The sequence below is a fragment of the Podarcis bocagei genome (assembly GCF_964188305.1).
Source record: "Podarcis bocagei genome assembly, chromosome: 3".
Taxonomy (NCBI): domain Eukaryota; kingdom Metazoa; phylum Chordata; class Lepidosauria; order Squamata; family Lacertidae; genus Podarcis; species Podarcis bocagei.
The window spans coordinates 106,677,372-106,698,292 of NC_138127.1; the positions used below are offsets into that span (position 1 = coordinate 106,677,372).

Consider the following 20,921-nt stretch of genomic DNA (forward strand, 5'->3'; position numbering starts at 1 on the left):
CCCACCTTCTCACTATATAGAAGGATCTGGCAACTTCTGTTTCAGTGTATCTGAAGAAGTGTGCATGCACACGAAAGCTCATACCAAGAACTAACTTAGTTGGTCTTTAAGGTGCTACTGGAAGGAATTTTTTTATTTTGACTATGGCAGACCAACACGGCTACCTACCTGTAACTGAAAGTGAGTAGTGAGCCTTCATCATTGCTTCCTAGAACAGTCAGGTGCTTCCATGAGAGCCAGTGTGGTGTAGTGGTTAAGAGCAGTAGTCTTGTAATCTGGTGAACCGGGTTCGCTTCCCTGCTCCTTCACATGCAGCTGCTGGGTGACTTTGGGCTAGTCATACTTCTCTGAAGTCTCTCAGCCTCACTCACCTCACAGAGTGTTTGTGGTGGGGGAGGAAGGGAAAGGAGAATGTTAGCTACTTTGAGACGCCTTCGGGTAGTGATAAAGCGGGATATCATATCCAAACTCCTCCTCCTCCTGCTCCTCTTCCTCTTCTTCTTCTTCTTCCAAGGAGGTCAAAGGTCTTTCTCGCTCTCCTTTTGCAATGCCTTTTAATCTCTCTGAACAAATTCAGACTGCTCCTTCCCTGTTCCTCTGCTCAGATTCCAGATGTGATTCTGCTCCTGACCACTGAGTGCAGCACATTCAGTTAAAAGGGCCTCAGGCAGATGGGTGCTGAGACGATCCCTTTTTTTGAGGCATTGGAGAACTTTTCGGCTGTGACTTGCGACCAAACGGTCTGCCCATTTCAGCTCTGTCAGTTTCTCTGTTTTCCAATCTTAGCCATTTTGCCAGCCAAATGGCTATCAGAATAAAGAAGATATTTCCACTGTGGGTCTCCTGAGGCAAGGAGTTCCACAAGTGAAGACAAAAAAGATTGTCCTGTCCCACATCCCATCTGTAATATCCAAGGCAACACGATGACCAAGTACAACAATACGATGTCAATATAAACTCTTTATATAATCTATACAGAACATTGAATAGTATGGAATATATGAAATGCACTCTCTGCAAAACCAAATAAACAGAAATCTTACAAATCTCTGAAAGTCACAAAATATGCACTCTTGATGGATTCTCTTGAAAACATAGAACCAAATGAAAGTCTTATAAGTCTCTGAAAGTCTTTGTAGACTATGCAAGTCTCTGAAAGAAGCAATGGATCAGATTTTTATGTGGTGAAAACAAGCCGTAAAGCTTTGTTTTATGATGTCCAATGCTGCCGAAGTAGTCCACAAACAGACATAGTGAACAGTGATTCGGGATATACCCACTGTTTCGTGGAATTCTTCTTCAGCACAGCAGAAGGATACATAAACTGCAAATGAATTAATGAAACAATGACCTGCATATGCATGGTAACTTACAATAACTCAAATTATAATAAACTGTACGCATGAACTATAATGTCAATTCAGTATGAAATAAAACCAGAAGTACATACCCCATCTATATGGTGAATGGAATTGTATGACAACAATTGCTATGGAGTAGTGGTCATCCCATCTGAACAGAGCTTGGATGCTGGATGAGGATGAGGCAAGAATCTCTCCAGTTGGTCTTCAAGAGAAGAGGCAGCCCTTGAGCTAACATGATCCTAAGCTGGCTGCCCCACTCTTGTGTCCTCCAGATGTTCACAGCTCTCGCCAGCCTAGCCAACGATCATGGATGATGGAAGTTGGGAGGCCCACAACATCTGAGGAACCACAGCTTCCCCTGTTCCCGATTTGAGAAACTTCTCCACCTGCTTCTAGTGAGCCTGAAACCCTCGCCTGATTTCTTCTCAAGTACCTTGTGTGGATAATGTCAGGGAGCCAACAAGGAGAGCAGGTCATTCGCAGATCAGAGAAAGACAGTGAAACACCAGCTAACTTAGTTTCTTTATTCAGGAAATAGAACAAAGAACACACAGAAACTTCTAAGGGTTGCTGCTGTCTAGATCATGGGTAGGCAAACTAAGGCCTGGGGGCCAGATCCAGCCCAATCGCCTTCTAAATCTGGCTCGCGGACGGTCCAGGAATCAGCGTGTTTTTACATGAGTAGAATGTGTCCTTTTATTTAAAATGCATCTCTGGGATATTTGTGGGGCATAGGAATTCGTTCATTTCCACCCCAAAATATAGTCCGGCCCCCCACAAGGTCTGAGGGACAGTGGACCGGCCCCCTGCTGAAAAAGTTTGCTGACCCCTGGTCTGGATTAAGCAGTTGCCTGGACTGGCTTGTAACTCCCCCTCCCTTCCCTATCCCTCTGCGTCAGGCCCCTCTACGGTGAACCCCAAGGGACCCTTTCTGTTTCTGCCTGGTTCTCTGCTCTGCAACATGTAATAGATTCCTTGTTCTGGGAGTTGGCCCGTTTCCCACCACCAGGACCTAGGATCCCAATACTCTCCCTCTGTGCTTTCCCTGGGGGGCTGTTGGTCAAGAAGCATCCACCACTCCCCCTCATCCAGCCAGCCCCTGACAGATAAGCACAAATCAGAAGTCAGCATGAGTTTGAGGTGTGAAGTCTGGAATATTTAGTTAGTCTAGGAATTAGCGGTCAGGAACTTCAGAGCAGGAGCAGAATGCAGCCTCCAACCCTCTCTGTCTGGCCTTCAGAACTTTCCCTAGGCCACACCCCTTCCTGTCCAGGCCACACCCCTCATCAGCCCTGCTGCACACCCTTCTGCTTGGCTGGAATGTCTCCTTGCACTCCGATCACACCCTTCACTTGTCTAGATGGAGGTTCGAGAGGGGTGATTGTAGGAACTAGACTACTTTACATTTGTTGTTGTCATTGTTTAGTCATTTAGTCGTGTCTGACGCTTCGTGACCCCATGGACCAGAGCACACCAGGCACTCTTGTCTTCCACTGCCTCCCGCAGTTTGGTCAAACTCATGCTGGTAGCTTCAAGAACACTGTCCCACCATCTCATCCTCTGTCATCCCCTTCTCCTTGTGCCCTCCATCTTTCCCAACATCAGGGTCTTTTCCAGGGAGTCTTCTCTTCTCATGAGGTGGCCAAAGTATTGGAGCCTCAGCTTCAGGATCTGTCCTTCCAGTGAGCACTCAGAGCTGATTTCCTTCAGAATGGATAGGTTTGATCTTCTTGCAGTCCATGGGACTCTCAGGAGTCTCCTCCAGCACCAGAATTCAAAAGCACCAATTCTTCGGCAATCAGCCTTCTTTATGGTCCAGCTCTCACTTCCATACATCACGATTGGGCAAACCATAGCTTTAACTATATGGACCTTTGTCGGCAAGGTGATGTTGCTCCACCCAATTTTACCTCTGGCCCCACCCACCACTAGCATGCCCGCCCACCACGGAAGGAATGCAGCCCTCTAGCTGAAAAAGGGTTCCCCATCGCTGGGGTGGCGTAAACAGGACTGGGAGTTATACATGCTCAAGATTCCTGGCACATTTTAATATGCTTTAGCTAACCCACTGCCATTGCTCGCTTGGGGTCTGGCCAGTTCAGGTGTGACCAGGGAACAATAGCTCCACTCCCTAGCAAACTGTTGAAACACAATAACTATTTCATAGTAGAACTAGCGCCATCCTCTCCTTGCTCCGGCAGGCCCCATGTGAGCAGTCATGGACAGCAGCTTCCATTGCTTAGTCACCCTTGAAGGGATGTCCCAAAGGATCTTCCCCCTATGCTTGTGAGAAGTCGAGCTAGGAGCTCTCAGGCTTCCCAGATCAATGGTTTGAAGCCTTCTCAGAGCTGAACGTGTGGTTGCCTTCTTGCCACAAAGAGGAATCCCCAGTGATTTGTGCAAAACAGCTGCATGGGAACCGTAGGCTGAGCTCATAATTTGGGGTCATATGCATGGGCAGCGGGAAGGAAACCACCAGTGTTCAGAAACTCCTGTTCTGTTGGTGAATTTGAGGCTACAAAGGGATCCAGTTGTTTGGAAGTTTTATCCTTCCCCAATGCTCAGAGTTCTATTCCCTAATGTTTATTATTATTATTATTATTATTATTATTATTATTATTATTATTATTATTAATACCCCACCCATCTAACTTGGTCTCCCCAGCCACTCTGGGTGGCTTCCAACCAAATATCAAAAACAATACAGCGTCAGACATTAAAAACTTCCCTAAACATGGCCACCTTCAGTTGTCTTTTAAAACTAAAATAGTTGTTTATTGCCTTGGCATCTGCTGGGAGGGCGTTCCACATGGCGGTTGCCACTACCGAGAAGGCCCTCTGCCTGGTTCCCTGTAACTTTGCTTCTTGCAGTGAGGGAACTGCCAGAAGGCCCTCAGCACTGGACCTCAGTGTCCAGGCAGAATGATGGTGATGGAGATGCTCCTTCAGGTATATTGGACCAAAGCCGTTTAGGGCTTTCAAGGTCAGCACCAACACTTTGAATTGTGCTCGGAAAACGTACTGGGAGCCAATGTAGGTCTTTCAAGACCGGTGTTATGTGGTCTCAGCGGCCGCTCCCAGTCACCAGTCTAGCTGCCACATTCTGGATTAGTTGTAGTTTCCAGATCACCTTCAAAGGTAGCCCCACGTAGAGGGCATTGCAGTAATCCAAGCGGGAGATAACCAGGTGATAGATAGCCCTGATATCCCCCATTAAAAAGAAAAATCCTCCTGCAGTATGTTAATAAACTACACTTGTATTTATTTCAGGGATGGGGAACCTGTGCCCATCTGGATGCTTTGGATTCCCAGGAACCCCAGCAAATGTATCAAATGGTGGGGATTGATGGGAGCCTTGGTCCAACAACCACATCTGGAGGGCCAGAGGTTCTCTGCCTATGATTTATTTCATTGTGAACATCAATACAGGAAATAAATTAAAGTGCCTGAGTGACTGACTCACTACTCACTTTCTGATGAGGGTTTCAGAAGTTGTTATGGCACATTCCTCATGAGCTAGAAACCTGGTATTTGGTATGCATGTAGCCAAAAAAACCCTTAACCGTGGCACAATGCCTTCAGACAAGGGATTTCAAATATGTTTAAGACCCTTTCACAGCACCTGGGGATATGAAATTTGATACACACATGGCCCAAGACACTGATGCCTCTGTTCTGATGTAACCTCAATATATTTCTCCCTTAAAATCAAAATACCTCCATGCTAAATATGGTAGCAAAAGAATGCTCATAATTGAATATCTGCATATTTAATGGTCAAAACTGATGTCTGTATTTTAAAACCTTTTAGCTTTTTATGGTATTTCTTGTACAGCCTTTATGTTTTATGGCTACTTTGATTTTTTTTATGACAAAGCAGCATATAAATATTTTTATAAATAAAATAAAACTGGAGACTTTTCTCTTTCTCCCTCTCTCCTAGCGCTCAAACTCATGGACACCCATTGAATGTTGGAAGGCATAAAACTGTAAATGTGTTCCCAATTTCTTTGGTAACATTTTTTTAAAAAGCATCAGACCCACAGCGTGAAGCTTTCCCTGGACAATTTTCTTTTTCCCAGGCTCAGCTCATTTTTGAGTGCTGTTCTGCTCATGGAGCTCTTTGCTTGTCAGTTGAATTTAGCAGTCTCATCCAACTTTTGGTACATCTGAGATGCTTGCTACTTGCGGTGGCTGCTGCCCATTGGGACTGGTGGAGTGGAAAGCAGAGAGGCCAGTGGTAGGTAGAGCCAATGACAGGCAAAGCCAACAAATTTCAGGTTTGTCTCCATCCTCCTCCCTGCTGAGTTTTACAAGGCACTACATTGAGGCAAAGGGACACGGGTGGCACTGTGGGTTAAACCACAGAGCCTAAGGCTTGCCGATCAGAAGGTCGGCGGTTCGAATCCCCGCGACGGGGTGAGCTCCCATTGCTCGGTCCCAGCTCCTGCCAACCTAGCAGTCTGAAAGCACGTCAAAGTGCAAGTAGATAAATAGGTACCGCTCTGGCGGGAAGGTAAACTGCGTTTCCGTGCGCTGCTCTGGTTCGCCATGCTGCCCACATGACCCGGAAGCTGGAAGCCAGCTCCCTCGGCCAATAAAGTGAGATGAGCGCCGCGGACTTCCGGGGGCGGCGCGAAACTGTAATGGCGGTCCTCTTCGAGCTCTGAAGAGGGGCTCCGCGGAAAAGGGTCGTTCGCTGCGGCATAGCGACGACCCATCAAGATAAACCACGGGTAGAGGGAGCCCGTGGCCGTGGGACTCGGCGGGCACCAGAAGCTGCTCCGAAAACACAGAAGGGACCCCGTAAGGAGACCCGGAGTGAAGGAGGGGTAGCGGTGCTGTGAGTTCATCGCTCTTTCCGCGGAAGCGAAGCCGCGCGGCTGTTACAGATGAGCGCTGATCCTTCTTCCTAAAATCAACGCTAAACTGCAAGCAACATACCCGTGAGTAAAGGGGTTTAAAATTTGGCAGAAGAAATTCGGTAAATTTGGCTGAAAGCGGGAGACGAGAAAAGGGAAGTCCGTCTTCCGACATTGCTGACAAGATCAAAGCAAAGCTTTTAAAAACGGAAGCGTTTGAATCGGGACTGTGGGAAGCTTAAACTTTTTCGTGCTATAAGATCTGCTTATTTTACTGAGCTGAAGGTGGAAATGGACATTGACTGAAAGAAGTAGTAAATGGTGACTTTCCTCCTATCTTTTTTCTCCTTTGGGCTGTTTTTTTTTAAAGAGCCAGATTGTCGGGCTGCCAGAGAGAGGGACTGTGTCAAACTGCGGAAACAGTTGCAAAACTTTGCTGAAACGTAACTGTTATATTTGAGCAGAAAAGACTGAATGGGATACTGTTACAAGCACCTTTCATGAAACTTTGTTGATCTATAAAAGGTGCTTTGGGAAACTTTGAGTTTATGAAGGGACTTTTGGACTAATGAATCTACTGTTTTGAAACAATTTGGAACTTTAATGGCGGATTACTTCCTTCTTTGTCTTTGAAACCTGGTGGTACTCCCCCTACAGGGCTTTCGGATTATAAAATCCTGGGAACTGACTTTTGTTTTGAATTCCATCTCACTGGTTGTTTACTTCTGAATTTGCCTTTCCCATGGAACAATAGACAATTTGACCTTGAACATTGACAGATGTGTAATGAGTGGTGCAGGGAGAACAAGAGCATCTAAAGCAAAGGAAACTAAAGAGGCTAAGGAAAAAGAAAAGGAAAGAAGACAATTCGTACAAACAACGTTGACCCAAGGACGCCGTTCGTCGGTTCCAGCTGTACTGGTGACCCATAGAGAACAAGGGGAAACAACTGAGAAGTCCACTGAGGAAGATATGGCAGCAGGTGGGTCAGATACACTATTAAAACAAATATTGGAGCAATTATCAAGTCTAAACCAGAAGGTGGACGACCAGTCTGTGAAGATAGATAAAGCAACTTCCTCAATTCAAAAATTGACTGACCAAGTTTCCCAGCACACGCAAGCCATAGAGAAATTGCAAGGAGCAACAGCGGAAAATCGGGAATTAGCTGGAGAAGCAATCCAGAAAGTGGGAGTTTTACAAAAAGAGGTTGAAGAAATAAAAGGAGAAGTTAGGCCCCTGCACAAACAGGTGGGTGAACAACAAGTCTATCTGTCAATGGTGGAACTGAAAAACCGCGAGAGCAACATCAAATTGAGAGGCATCCCGGAACTCGAGCAAGGAGACTTGATTGGATACTTAACACAGGAATTCTCGAAGTTCTGGGGCTTAAAGGAAGATACAGATTTCAGGATAGTCTCGGCATATAGACTGGGAAGACTGGTAAGGAAAGACAGATCCAGAGACTGTTTGATAATTTTAAGAACAAAGGAAGAGAGAAACAAGATCCTAGGCCTTCATTTCAAAAAAGCAATTGAACTACAAGACAAAAGGGTGGAAATTTACAGAGATATCCCGAGGCAACTGCTGGACCTTAGAGCCACCTATACAGAATTAGCAAAATTGCTGAGACACAACGCAATTCCCTATAGGTGGGAGTTTCCACAGGGATTATCCTTCACCTACAAAGAAAGGAAGGTTAAAATAAGAACACCTGAAGATAACCAAAAGTTTCTTCACGACCACGGAGAAGATCTCCAAAAAGGAGCGGATTGGCTTCCAGGTTTACCAGCACCAATACTGCCCGGAAGTGGGCCAACGCCTACACCCTCGGGATCTGAGAAAAAGGAAGACACCCCATCTTAAGAACATTTTAAATAGAACAGGATGTCTCTGCAGCTACTTAGTTGGAACATAAATGGCGGGAATTCTCCGGAAAAAAGGAGAAGGATATTTCATATCCTAAAAAAAGAACAATTGGATGTAATATGTCTCCAAGAAACACATGTGACTAGGCTCCACAGGAAAGTATTAATCAACAAAAGACTTGGCCAAGAATTTATCTCATCAGACAAAGTTAAAAAAAGAGGTGTTGTAATTTATGCAAAGGAGAACCTGTCGCCAAAATTTTTATTTAAAGATGATCATGGAAGAATTCTCGCAATTGAAATCCAAACACAAGGGGAAAAGATTTTGATACTAGGAGTTTATGCGCCAAATGATGGAAAATCAGAATTCTACAAGAAGCTGCATGAGACAATGTTGGACTATTTGGACTATGCTAATATCATTGTGATGGGAGATATGAATGGGGTGGTGTCTACAAATATGGATAAATCCCAAAATCAAAACTTAACAACAGACGGCAGACTCCCTAAAACCTTTTTTGAAATGACAGACAATATGGACTTGATTGACATCTGGAGGACAAGGAACCCCTTGGGTAAAGAAGGAACCTTCTATTCTGAGGCCCACTTGTCATGGACACGAATCGACCAAATTTGGATATCTAGAGGGCTGGCTCCGAAAACGAGAAAAGTGGAAATCTGCCCAAAAACCTGCTCCGACCATAATGCCTTAAAAATGGAACTGAGACTTTTTCCAACTGGATCCTTCAGATGGAGAATGAATGACACCTTGTTAAGAGATCAAGAGATTGTGAAGAAGGCCCAAAAAACACTAAAGGACTACTTTGAAATAAATTTGAACACTACGGTGGAGAAAAGAACAATCTGGGACGCAAGTAAAGCTGTAATGAGAGGGTTTCTGATTCAACAGAATTCGATAAAAAGAAAATATTGGAATGGAAAAAAAGAAAAAATTTTAGAGAAAATAAGTGAAGGAGAGAAAAAGCTGAGAATTAAACCAAAGTCAAAAGAGGTGCTAAGAGAGATCAAATTTCATCAAGCACAATATTCGAAACTGATCAATCAAGAGATTGAGTGGAAAATCAAACAAATGAAGCAGAGATCGTTTGAATCAGCAAATAAATGTGGAAAGTTGCTGGCTTGGCAATTGAAAAAAAGACAAAAGTTAAACACGGTTACAAATTTGGAGATTCAAGGAAAAATAGTTCAGAAACCAGAAGAAATAAGAAAGTGTTTCCACAGATATTTCAAAGAGCTCTACGCACAGGGGCCTCAGAAAGAATCGGAAATGGACCAATTTCTGGAAACAAATGGACTATCTAAAATAAGTCAAGATAAAAGATCAATTCTTAACAGCAAAATAACTCAACAGGAAATTGAAGGTGCCATCCAAAACATGCAGCTGGGCAAATCTCCAGGCCCGGACGGGCTCACCTCCAAATATTATAAAACCTTGAAGGATTTCTTGATACAACCGTTGTTGGAGGTTTGTAACCAGATCATGGAGGGGAGGAAGGCACCGGAAACGTGGAAAGAAGCATTTATCACATTGATTCCTAAGTCAGAAAGGGAAAAGACTCAGCTTAAGAACTACCGTCCCATCTCACTCCTGAATGTGGATTACAAAATTTTTGCAGACATTTTAGCAAGTAGACTTAAAAATGTATTAAATGAAGTAATTCACAAGGACCAAGCAGGCTTTCTCCCTGGTAGACATATGTCGGACAATACCAGGAACATTATTGATATATTGGAGCTGTTGAGAATTAGAAACACAAGGGCTGCCTTAATCTTTATTGATGCGGAGAAAGCATTTGACAACATTTCTTGGATGTTTATGAAGAAGAACTTGAAAGGGATGGGAGTGGGACGGGGGTTTGAAAATGGATTAGAAGCAATTTATGCAGAACAAAAAGCTAAATTGATAGTGAACAATGTGGTATCGGAGGAACTTCGAATTGAAAAAGGGACACGACAGGGGTGCCCTCTATCCCCTCTGCTATTTATTTCTGTACTGGAGGTATTGCTGAATATGATTAGGGAGGACCAGTTGGTGCAAGGTATAGTGGTCGGAGCGAAACAATATAAACTGAAAGCTTTCGCAGATGACTTAGTCTTGACATTACAGGAGCCAGAATCTAGCACAAAAAGAGTTTTGGAACTTATCCTGGAGTTTGGTCGGGTGGCGGGATTTAAGTTAAACAAACAAAAAACTAAGGTTTTGGTTAAAAATCTGACACCTACAGAGATAGAGGGGTATCAGAAAGAGACAGAGTTAAGTGTGGTTAAAAAAGTGAAATACCTGGGAGTATCCTTGTCCACTAAAAATTTAAATCTTTTCAAAGATAACTATGAAAAATGTTGGTTGGAAATCAAAAAAGACTTGGATATATGGTCAAGATTGAAACTTACCTTGTCAGGCCGAATCGCAGCTATAAAGATGTGTGTTTTGCCAAAAATGTTATTCTTATTTCAAACCCTTCAGGTCGTGGACAGAATGGAATGCTTTGGAAAATGGCAGAAGGATATCTCTAAGTTTGTCTGGCAGGGCAAAAAGCCCCGAATAAAATTTAAAATACTAACCGACTCAAAAGATAGAGGGGGGTTTGCCCTGCCGGATTTAAGGTTGTACTATGAAGCTGCAGCCTTCTGCTGGTTGAAGGATTGGTTTCTGTTGGAAAACACCGATGTCCTAGATCTGGAAGGGTTTGACAATGTGTATGGTTGGCATGCATATTTGTGGTATGACAAGGCGAAGATTCACAAACTGTTTAAAAACCATATTGTCAGAAAATCAATTTTTGCCGTCTGGATGAAGTATAAGGATTTATTAGAAAGTAAGACCCCGAGGTGGTTATCACCTGTGGAAGCTAAGATTTCTAAAAAAAGGCCCAATATGGAGGCCTATTGGCCAAAATATTGGGAATTGATTGAAAGAGTTGGAGATAATTGGAAGCTCCAAAGCCAGGACAAACTAAAAGGTAAGGTGCGAGATTGGTTACATTATGCTCAAATTCAAGAGGTATTCAAAATGGATAAAAAAGTGGGTTTCCAGTTGGAGAAATCGAAACTGGAGACGGAATTACTAGAACCAAGGACTAAGGTACTTTCGAGGATGTATGACTTGCTGCTTAAATGGAACACACAGGATGAGACAGTTAAATCTGCTATGATTAAATGGGCACAGGATGTAGGACACAACATTATGTCTGAGGACTGGGAAAGGTTATGGAACACCGGTATGAAATTCACGGCATGTAGTGCCTTGAAAGAGAACATTATGAAAATGGTTTACCGGTGGTACATGACCCCAGTCAAGTTGGCTAAAATATATCATCTTTCTGATAATAAGTGTTGGAAATGCAAGGAGGCAGAAGGGACATTCTTTCACCTCTGGTGGACCTGCCCGAAAGTAAAGGCCTTTTGGGAAATGATACATAATGAGCTGAAAAAGGTATTTAGATATACCTTTTCTAAGAAACCAGAGGCCTTTCTCCTGGGCATGGTGGACCGGAAGGTGCCAAAGAAGGACAGAACCTTGTTTATGTACGCTACCACAGCAGCTAGGATTCTCATCGCTAAGTTCTGGAAAACACCAGATTTACCCACACTGGAGGACTGGCAGACGCAGTTGATGGACTACATGGAGTTGGCAGAAATGACTGGCAGAATCCGAGATCTGAGCGAAGAAACAATGGAGGAGGACTGGAAAAAATTTAAGGACTATTTGCAAAAACATTATAAGTTGTTTGAATGTTAAGATAGCGCACGATTAAGAAACATTATGCTTCTGCAATTTATTTTAAGCAAATGATAAAGTAAGCATTGATGGAAAAAAACGAGACATATTTGAAACAAAATATTATGTTTATTAAGAGTCATAAAATTAAATTACAAACTTTTGAAATTGGTAACATAATATATTTAAAGGTATAATAAGATGGGAAACAAGATAACAAATTGCTGAACTGGCTAGAACAATGAATGCAATGCTGAGAGGATGTGAGGAGGTCCAAAAGTGAACTGTTGAAGGACGTTAAGGAAAGTTTCTTAATATTTTTTCTTTGTTTATTTTTCTTCATATACATATATAAAAAAATGTTTCTTGTATGTTGCTATGTAAACAAATTTGTTAACCTATGAAAAGAAACGCAATAAAAAATCTTTATAAAAAAAAAAAAATAAAGTGAGATGAGCACCGCAACCCCAGAGTCGGCCACGACTGGACCTAATGGTCAGGAGGTCCCTTTACCTTTATCTTACATTGAGGCAATGGAGGAAGAAACTGCCCCACCTTGACTAGATGGAAACAAGAAGGCAGGCAGGTGAGGGCTGGCTATGTGCAAATCGAGGTTGATGGGGCATTGCCCCATTTGCCTCAATGGACCAGCCTTCACTTCTTCCTACAGTGCAGAAGCGCAAATTTTCTTCTCTTTTGCATTGTACATGAAACAACAAAGCCTCCTGCAATGTTGGCGTGAAGGACACTTTACCACTACAGCGACAAATGCAAAGAGATTGAAATAATGTGATCAGATTTCTTTCCTTTATTGTGATATTATCCCAGAGTGATCTTTGGCAGGCTGGCAAAACGTTTCTGTTTGACTTGTATAATGAGCAACCAGGAGTGGAAGCCACTTCTAAGATTGGCCACTTCTAAGAATTTCTGCTGGTGCTGGAGGAGACTCTTGAGAGTCCCATGGACTGCAAGAAGATCAAACCTATCCATTCTGAAGGAAATCAGCCCTGAGTGCTCACTGGAAGGACACATCCTGAAGCTGAGGCTCCAAGACTTTGGCCACCTCAGGAGAAGAGATGACTCCCTGGAAAAGACCCTGATGTTGGGAAAGATGGAGGGCACAAGAAGGGGACAACAGAGGACGAGATGGTGGGACAGTGTTCTCGAAGCTACAAACATGAGTCTGACCAAACTGCGGGAGGCAGTGGAAGACAGGAGGGCCTGGCATGCTCTGGTCCATGGGGTCACGAAGAGTCGGACACGACTAAACGACTAAACAACAACAACAACAAGAAGAAGAATTTTTAGCTACATTTATATTCTGCCCTTGAGGAGCCCAGATGAGCACATATAAAACTTATCCCTATGGAAGGGGAAGGGCAAAAGCCCAGTGGCAGAACACGTTCTTGGCATGTAGAAGTCTCAAACCCCAACATCTCTAGGGAAGTGGAGGAAAGAGGAGATATCACCTCTTGGTCAGGGTAGACCAAGGCCATACTCCCTCAGGGCTGACGCATCAGGAGCTGCTTTCTGTTTTTCAAACTTTTATTTTGTGGTAGCCATGAGCTACATGTATACCAAATTTCAGCTTCATGTAGAGGTGCATTGATAATTTCAAGGGGGAAATACGTATGAGCCGCAATACATTCATTTCACCAAGGCATCACCCTACATTCAGCAATGTGTTTTCAGCACTATTGATTCAGCACCATGGACAGAGTACGGGATCGCCCATTTAGGACCACGGACAGCGACCACATGGGTTTGTATGTATGGTGGGAGAGAATTGTAAAGAACCAGTTTGGAGTGCGGCTCTTTTTCCTCTGCTGCTGTTTTTATTAATTTTTTATTTGCAAATTTAACAAAGAAAGAAGGAAGAAAAGGTACAAAAATAAAAGACAAAAAAGTAGTACATATATAATACTAATAATAGCTTTATTTAAGCAAGCAAACAAACTCTTCCCGGGCTTTTGCATCACTCAGAGCAAAAATATCACGCACACATATGTACAACCCAGGCATAAAACAGCATAATATCAGAAATACGTTGGGCAGATTAAAAAAAAACCATTTTAGAATGTGGGTCTACCACATAAAAATCATGGCAAGTATCCACTGATAATTTCTCCCCCTACATCTTTGCCTAATCCCTTTTCTAAACCATTTAAGCTACTGGCCATCACCAAACATCTTGTTGCAGAAAATGTTGTAGATTAATATAGTATTATTCTATCTGTCCTGAATCTCCTGCGAATCAATCCCATTGGGTGAACCAAAGTTCGGGGGGGGGGATCAATGAAAGAGGGGGGAAAGAGGGAACAGGGAGTGAGATCTTCTTTCTGCCCACATTTTATAAATCTCTTATCAGTTGTTCATTTTATAGTTGCCGTTAAAGGTAAAGGTAAAGGTACCCCTGCCCGTACGGGCCAGTCGTGTCCGACTCCAGGGTTGTGTGCCCATCTCACTTAAGAGGCCGGGGGCCAGCGCTGTCCGGAGACACTTCCGGGTCATGTGGCCAGCGTGATGAAGCTGCTCTGGCGAGCCAGCACCAGCGCAGCACACGGAAACGCTGTTTACCTTCCCGCTATAAAGCGGTCCCTATTTATCTACTTGCACTTAGGGGTGCTTTCGAACTGCTAGGTGGGCAGGAGCTGGGACCGAAAGATGGGAGCTCACCCCACTGCGGGGATTCGAACCACCGACCATGCGATCGGCAAGCCCTAGGCACTGAGGTTTTACCCACAGCGCCACCCGCGTTACTATTAATATATTCATTTATATCCTGCCCCTTTCCCCAGACCAGTACTCAAGGTGGCTTAAACAAACTGAAAGAACATGGATAAAATACAAAAAACTAAAAACATATATAAGAGCATCATTACAAAGTAACTAAACACTAATAGAATTAAGACAAGACAAAAAAGGCAGGTAATAAAAACAGCACAGCCCTATTAAAAGCCATTTCCTAACCCCCCCCCCCCAAAAAAAAACCACACCATTCAGTTCCCAAAGGCCTGTTGGGATAAAACTGTCTTCAGCTGCCTGTGGAAAGACAGCAAGGAAGGAGCCAGGCTAGCTTCTCTAGGAAGGGAGTTCCAAAGTCTAGGAGCTGCCACCAAGAAGGCCCTCTCCCATGTCTCTACCAAGTGTGCCTGTGAGGGTGGCAGACTGAGAGTAGGGCCTCCCCTGAAGATCTCAGAGTCGAGACAGTTCTGTATGGGCGATACAGACTATTTACAGGAACAGAACACAGATCTTATGCTAGCTCTCTCTAACATGACTCACAACTCCTACCCTGAACTACTGAACCACTGAGCTCAGAACTAACACATTCCAGTTAGTGGGCCATTAATTATTACTCCCTTGAGAGAGCTTGACCAATCAGGGAGTGGTCTCCATGTCACTGTTATCACCAGGCAGACTTACTCCTTCAGATTGCCTTCTGGCTGTCTGCCAAACCTTAATTGACTCTGTGTGAGTAGCTGCACGTACACAGTTTCCCAACAGGGAGTTCCAAAGTCTAGGAGCTGCCACCAAGAAGGCCCTCTCCCATGTCTCTACCAAGTGTGCCTGTGAGGGTGGCGGGACTGAGAGTAGGGCCTCCCCTGAAGATCTCAGAGTCGAGACAGTTCTGTATGGGAGATGCAGTCTTTCAGATAGCCTTTTATAGGGTTTTATAGGTCAAATCCCACCTCTCCTCTGCACAAGATGATGTTTGTGATTCTCCTCATCCCCATTTTTATCCTCACAACAACCCTGTGAGGTAGGCTAAGCTGAGGAACTGTGGCTGGTCCCAAAGTCACCTGGTGAGCTTCATGGTTGTGTGGGGGATTTGAACCCTGGTCTCCCAGGTACGCGGGTGGCACTGTGGATTAAACCACAGAGCCCAGGACTTGCCGATCAGAAGGTTGGCAGTTTGAATCCCCACGACGGGGTGAGCTCCCATTGCTCGGTCCCTGCTCCTGCCCACCTAGCAGTTCAAAAGCACATCAAAGTGCAAGTAGATAAATAGGTACCACTCCGGCGGGAAGGTAAACGGCGTTTCCGTGCGCTGCTCTGGTTCGCGGCTTAGTTATGCTGGGCACATGATCCAGAAGCTGTACGCCGGCTCCCTCGGCCAATAAAGTGAGATGAGCGCCGCAACCCCAGAGTCAGCCACAACTGGACCTAATGGTCAGCGGTCCCTTTACCTTTACTCCCAGGTACAAGTTGGACACTCTAACCAGTGCACCAAACCGATTCATATGTCCTTGCCTTTCCTAACTTGGGAGGGGAGATTGTTCTTGGTGACAAGCCTGTTTCTGCTAGCTAAAAAAATCAGGCAGCTTCCACTCCAGCTGAACCTATTTCAGAAGATTTTCTGGATATAGACACCTCTGACCCGGCTGCACACGGCGAACTCATCAGAAAGAGCCTGCCCAGCCAATACCCAAATTATTTGCCTTGGTTCTGACTTCCATCCTCCAGGATGACAGCTGGAGCTATGGGAAGTTGAGTATTTCAAGAGCAGTCGGCTGCGTCGGAACTTCACACAACTTTTGAACTCCCCACAAACCATTTGTAAAAGGCCACTGTTCTTTTCAGTTTGGATACTACAGCTCTCAAGCACAGCCTCTGTGTTTGGCATTGTTCCCTCACTAGCCTTGACTTCAAATGTCTTTTGCCCCCCCCCCCTCATTCACTAGCATTGAATCTGAGTCAGAGCTTAAATGTGAAAAGACATCTAGTGAGAGATTTTGCTGGGAGAGGAGAAACTGATCTGTTAGATTAGTGGGCAGCTGAAAACATGCTCTCTGTTTTTTTTTCCACCCACAATGAGGCAGGAGGGTAGGTTTCTTATTTTATTTTTATTAATTCATACACATGTACACCACCTGGTGCATCATATACACCACCTGGCCATCAAACTTACTGGATGACCTTGGGCCAGTCACTGCCCCTTAAAAGGTAAAGGGACCCCTGACCATTAGGTCCAGTCATGACCGACTCTGGGGTTGTGGTGCTCATCTCACTTTATTGGCCGAGGGAGCCAGCATACAGCTTCCAGGTCATGTGGCCAGCATGACTAAGCCGCTTCTGGCAAACCAGCGCAGCACACGGAAATGCTGTTTACCTTCCGGCCGGAGCGGTACCTATTTATCTACTTGCACTTTGACGTGCTTTCAAACTGCTAGGTTGGCAGGAGCAGGGACCGAGCAACAGGAGCTCACCCCATCGTGGGGATTTGAACCGTGACCTTCTGATCGGCAAGTCTGAGGCTCTGCAGATTAACCCACAGTGCCACCCACGTCCCTCACCCATGTCAACCCACTGCCCCTTAGCCTAACCTATAATAATAATAATAAAATATTATTTGTACCCCGCCCATCTGGCTGGGTTTCCCCAGCCCTACTCTGGGCGGCTTCCAACAAAGACCAGAAATACACTAAAATGTTACACATTAAAAACTTCCCTGAACAGGGCTGCCTTCAGTCGTCTTCTGAATGTCAGGTAGTTGTTTATCTCTTTGACATCTGATGGGAGGGCGTTCCACAGGGCAGGCGCCACTACTGAGAAGGCCCTCTGCCTGGTTCCCTGTAGCTTTGCTTCTCACAATGAGGGAACCGCCAGAAGGCCCTTGGCGCTGGACCTCAGCATCCGGGCAATGGGAGTAGAGACGCTCCTTCAGGTATACTGGGCCGAGGCCCTACCTCACTGGGCTGTTGTGGAGATTAAATGAGGAGGGAGAGAACCACGGACACCACCTGGAGATCCTTGGAGGAAAAGGTGGGTCATATATGCAATAAATAATAAGGCTTAATCATAAAAGAATACCAGTGTGGTGCACATTGAGGAATACATGCAGTACAAAGGGGGGAAATACTAAATATGCTCACCCAGATTCAACAAGCAGAAGCTAGCACAGAGGTGCCTGCTAGCGCAGGGGGCTGTCCACCTCCCTGTTCCACCCCCCCTCCCACCTCCTCCAAATTCACCCTGGATGTTCAAGAGAACCCCCAGACAGTAAGTGGAGGGAGAGAGGAGGGAGAATTGGTCCATTTTGCAAGTAGAAAAGAGTGTGATGCTGAATTCCTTCCTTAGGGTTGTATCCTGTGTTGGTCACACTCAGAGTAGACCCATTGACATGAAAGGGTACGACTTAGAATCATGGAATTGTAGAGTTGGAAGGGACCCTGCGGGATCATCTAGTCCAGGCACGGGCAAACTTAGCCCTCCAGCTGTTCTGGGACTACAACTCCCATCATCCCTAGCTAACAGGACCAGTGGTCAGGGATGATGGGAACTGTAATCCCAAAACAGCTGGAGGGCCAAGTTTGGCCATGCCTGATCTAGTCCAACCGCCTGCGATGCAGGAATGTGAAGCTGTCCACATCAAACTTTCAACCTTGGCATTATCAGCACCACGCTCTAACCAACTGAGCTATCCAGGCTGACTTAGGTCCATTAATTTCGACATGGGGCTGAACAGCAGTGCATATTACTTTGCATACTTCCTTATGTGTAACGGGGCCCCCTCTTTGAACAGCAATGTGTATTATTTCACTTATTTCTAAATGTAAGCCTTCTCGGCTGCGCTTGGAGGTCCTCCTGCTGAGAAGGGCCCTGGGCTCCCCCAAAGTTCTGTCCATAGCTGTAAACCTTTCCCTTTTTTTAAGGGAAAGTCCCTTATTCCGAATAGGATTCCTCGCAAGAAAAGGGAAAAGTTAACAGCTATCGTTCTGCGCTGACGACGCCACAGGAATAGACAGCAGCCAGCAAACTAGCAGGCAACGCATGCCAGGCACTAAGGCAAGCAAAACTTCAGGACCACGGACAGCGATCAAGGGAAAGAAATGCCCGTCAAAGGCTAGCAAGGCGCTCAGTGGATTCAGAAGCCTCTTGAGCTAAGAGATACTGTGAAGACATTGAGTCCAGCTCTCTGATCTTGAACTGGTCTGAGTCTCATGCTCTATGGGCTGAGCAATATAAGAACATAGCAAGAGCATTAACGGATCAGGCCCAAACCCTGTCTGATCTATGATGGATAGATGGAGAGCAAAAAATGAGAGCTGTAGAAACTTATATGGTTCTACAGAGGGGGTTTTTGGGGTGTGTGTGTGTAAGAATGTGGGGCTTCCAAGTCAACAACCAGTGGGTTGGTCTGGTTGCTGTCATGAGAGGTGCAGTTAGCGGTGGGAGCAGAAAGCCAATTTTGTTTTAGAGGAGTGGAATAATTTTAAAAGATGTGAATGCCTTAAAGTGGGTGTTTTTGGAACAGGAAGAACCAGAGACACTTATTCACTACTCCAAACCACTGGGATATGTGCTAAAGTTAAGTTTACAAAAAAGTGGGCTGCTCTGGGTCAGAGTAAGACCTTTGGAGGCCCTGAAGATTACAGTGCCCACCACAGATGTAAATAAAAATAAATAAGGAATCAAAAGGGGGAAAAACAAAAGGGGGGAGTGTAGAATGTAAAGAAGACTAACAAAGTTCTGATTTTCCCTAAAATGACTAAGGTTTTTTTGTTTTGTTTTTAAATAATAGGAACCTGGAAAATAGGTAGCTGTTTTATACTCAGTCCATCTAGCCCAATAATGTCTACACTGACTGGTAGCAGTTCTCTAGGGTTTCAGGCAAGGAGTCCCTTCTAGCCCTACCTGGAGATACCACTGGAGATTAAATTTGGGACCTTCTGCATGCAAAACAGATTATATAATTTAGCACTGGGGATGTTCCAGAGCTGGGAGGAGGAGGAGGAGGAAATAGAGGAGAAAGTGATCTAGCGCATTCTTTGCATCTGTGCTTTTGCAAAAGGTACCCAGATGAATAAAGTCAGCACAGGCTGCTGGACTAGGGGGGGCCTTGGACCGGATCCGGCCCCATGGGGCTCTTGTGATGTTCTTAGGAAAGCTGACATGGAGGAACAGAACGGAAAGGAACCGTGCTATGATGTAGACCGGCTTTCCTTATCCTCTGAAATAACTCAAGGGGGAGGATGGCGTGGGAAAAACCCGATGTTCCTGCTTGCAGGGCATCTTTGGGGCTGTTGGCATAGCCGGGGGGGTGTCAGGAAGAAGACCCCCCTTAAGCGCTTCGGAGTGGGGGTCACATACTCGTTCCAAAGGAGGAAACCTGGGGCGGGGGTGTCTCCTTGGAGAAGGCGCCTTTAGAGCAGGCCTTACGCTCGGCAGGTAGAGAGGCAGGCAGCCGGCGCAGGCTGCGCGCAGCCCGGAGGGCGCCCCTCGCCCCCTTGCGGAGGGCGCCCGGAAGCACACATCTCCACCCCCAGACCTCCACCCGCACCGCGGGAGGCCTCTCCGGGCCAGTGGGGCGCCTAGCGCGGCGTCGCAGGGGCCGCCTCTCCCGGGATGGACGAGGCGAGGGGCGCAGAGGCGCGCGTGGCGGGGGCTGCAAAGCGACCTGGCCGGGCGGGCCTGGGCGCACGCGGCCGGGGGCTTCTTCTCGGCCGTGGCGGACGTGCCAGCCGGTGTGTCCGGTGGTCGCCTTCCTCCTCCTCCTCCTCCTCGGCTGAGCGCCTGGCGGCTCTTCCCCGGCGCTGGCACTAGGGGTCCCCTAGCCAACCAGCCTGCCTGCCTGCCAGCCCCTTCCTGTGCGGCGGCGGCGGCGGTGGCGGCGGCTGCTGCTTGCGGGTCTGAGCAGAGGAGGAGGCGGCGAGCGCGAGCAGGCGGGCGGTGGGGAGGGGAGATGGGGGGCCCGGCCGGTCTGTAGCGCCTCCCTCCTCCTCCCCCGGAAGCGGAGGGGAAAGCAGGAGGAGGAGGGCGGCGGCGGAGGAGGCGGAGGAGGCGGCCGTGGGTGGCGGCGGTGGCGGCGGCGGGGAGGGCATCCCGAGCCCTGTGGCCGGAGGGGGCCCGGGAGGCGGGAGGGAGGGGCGGCAGGAAGGAAGCGGCGGGGAGGAGGAGGAGGAGGCGGAGGAGGAGGCCGGGGGAGGAGGAGGAGGAGGAGGGAGGGGAGGCAGGCGGCCGGGCAGGCGGCGGCGGCGGAGGGAGCCGGGCTGCCGGCCCGGGCAGCAGCGGGGGAGCCCGGTGGCGGCGGCGGCGGTGGAGGAGGCGGCGGCGGCGGCGGCGGGGGGGCCCGGCGGCGGAGGTG

At 46.5% G+C, this 20,921-nt stretch overlaps 1 protein-coding gene across 1 annotated transcript in view; it reads right to left on the minus strand.

Moving 5' to 3' along the window:
• LOC308584069 (L-threonine 3-dehydrogenase, mitochondrial-like) overlaps positions 1-18,485 on the minus strand; it is a 201,235-nt gene extending 182,750 nt beyond the window's left edge. The window contains exon 1 of the mRNA XM_081188753.1: positions 18,473-18,485. The gene's annotated coding sequence lies outside the window, so the exon portion shown is untranslated. The remainder of the gene's footprint in view (positions 1-18,472) is intronic.
• Between the last annotated feature and the right edge of the window lie 2,436 nt (positions 18,486-20,921).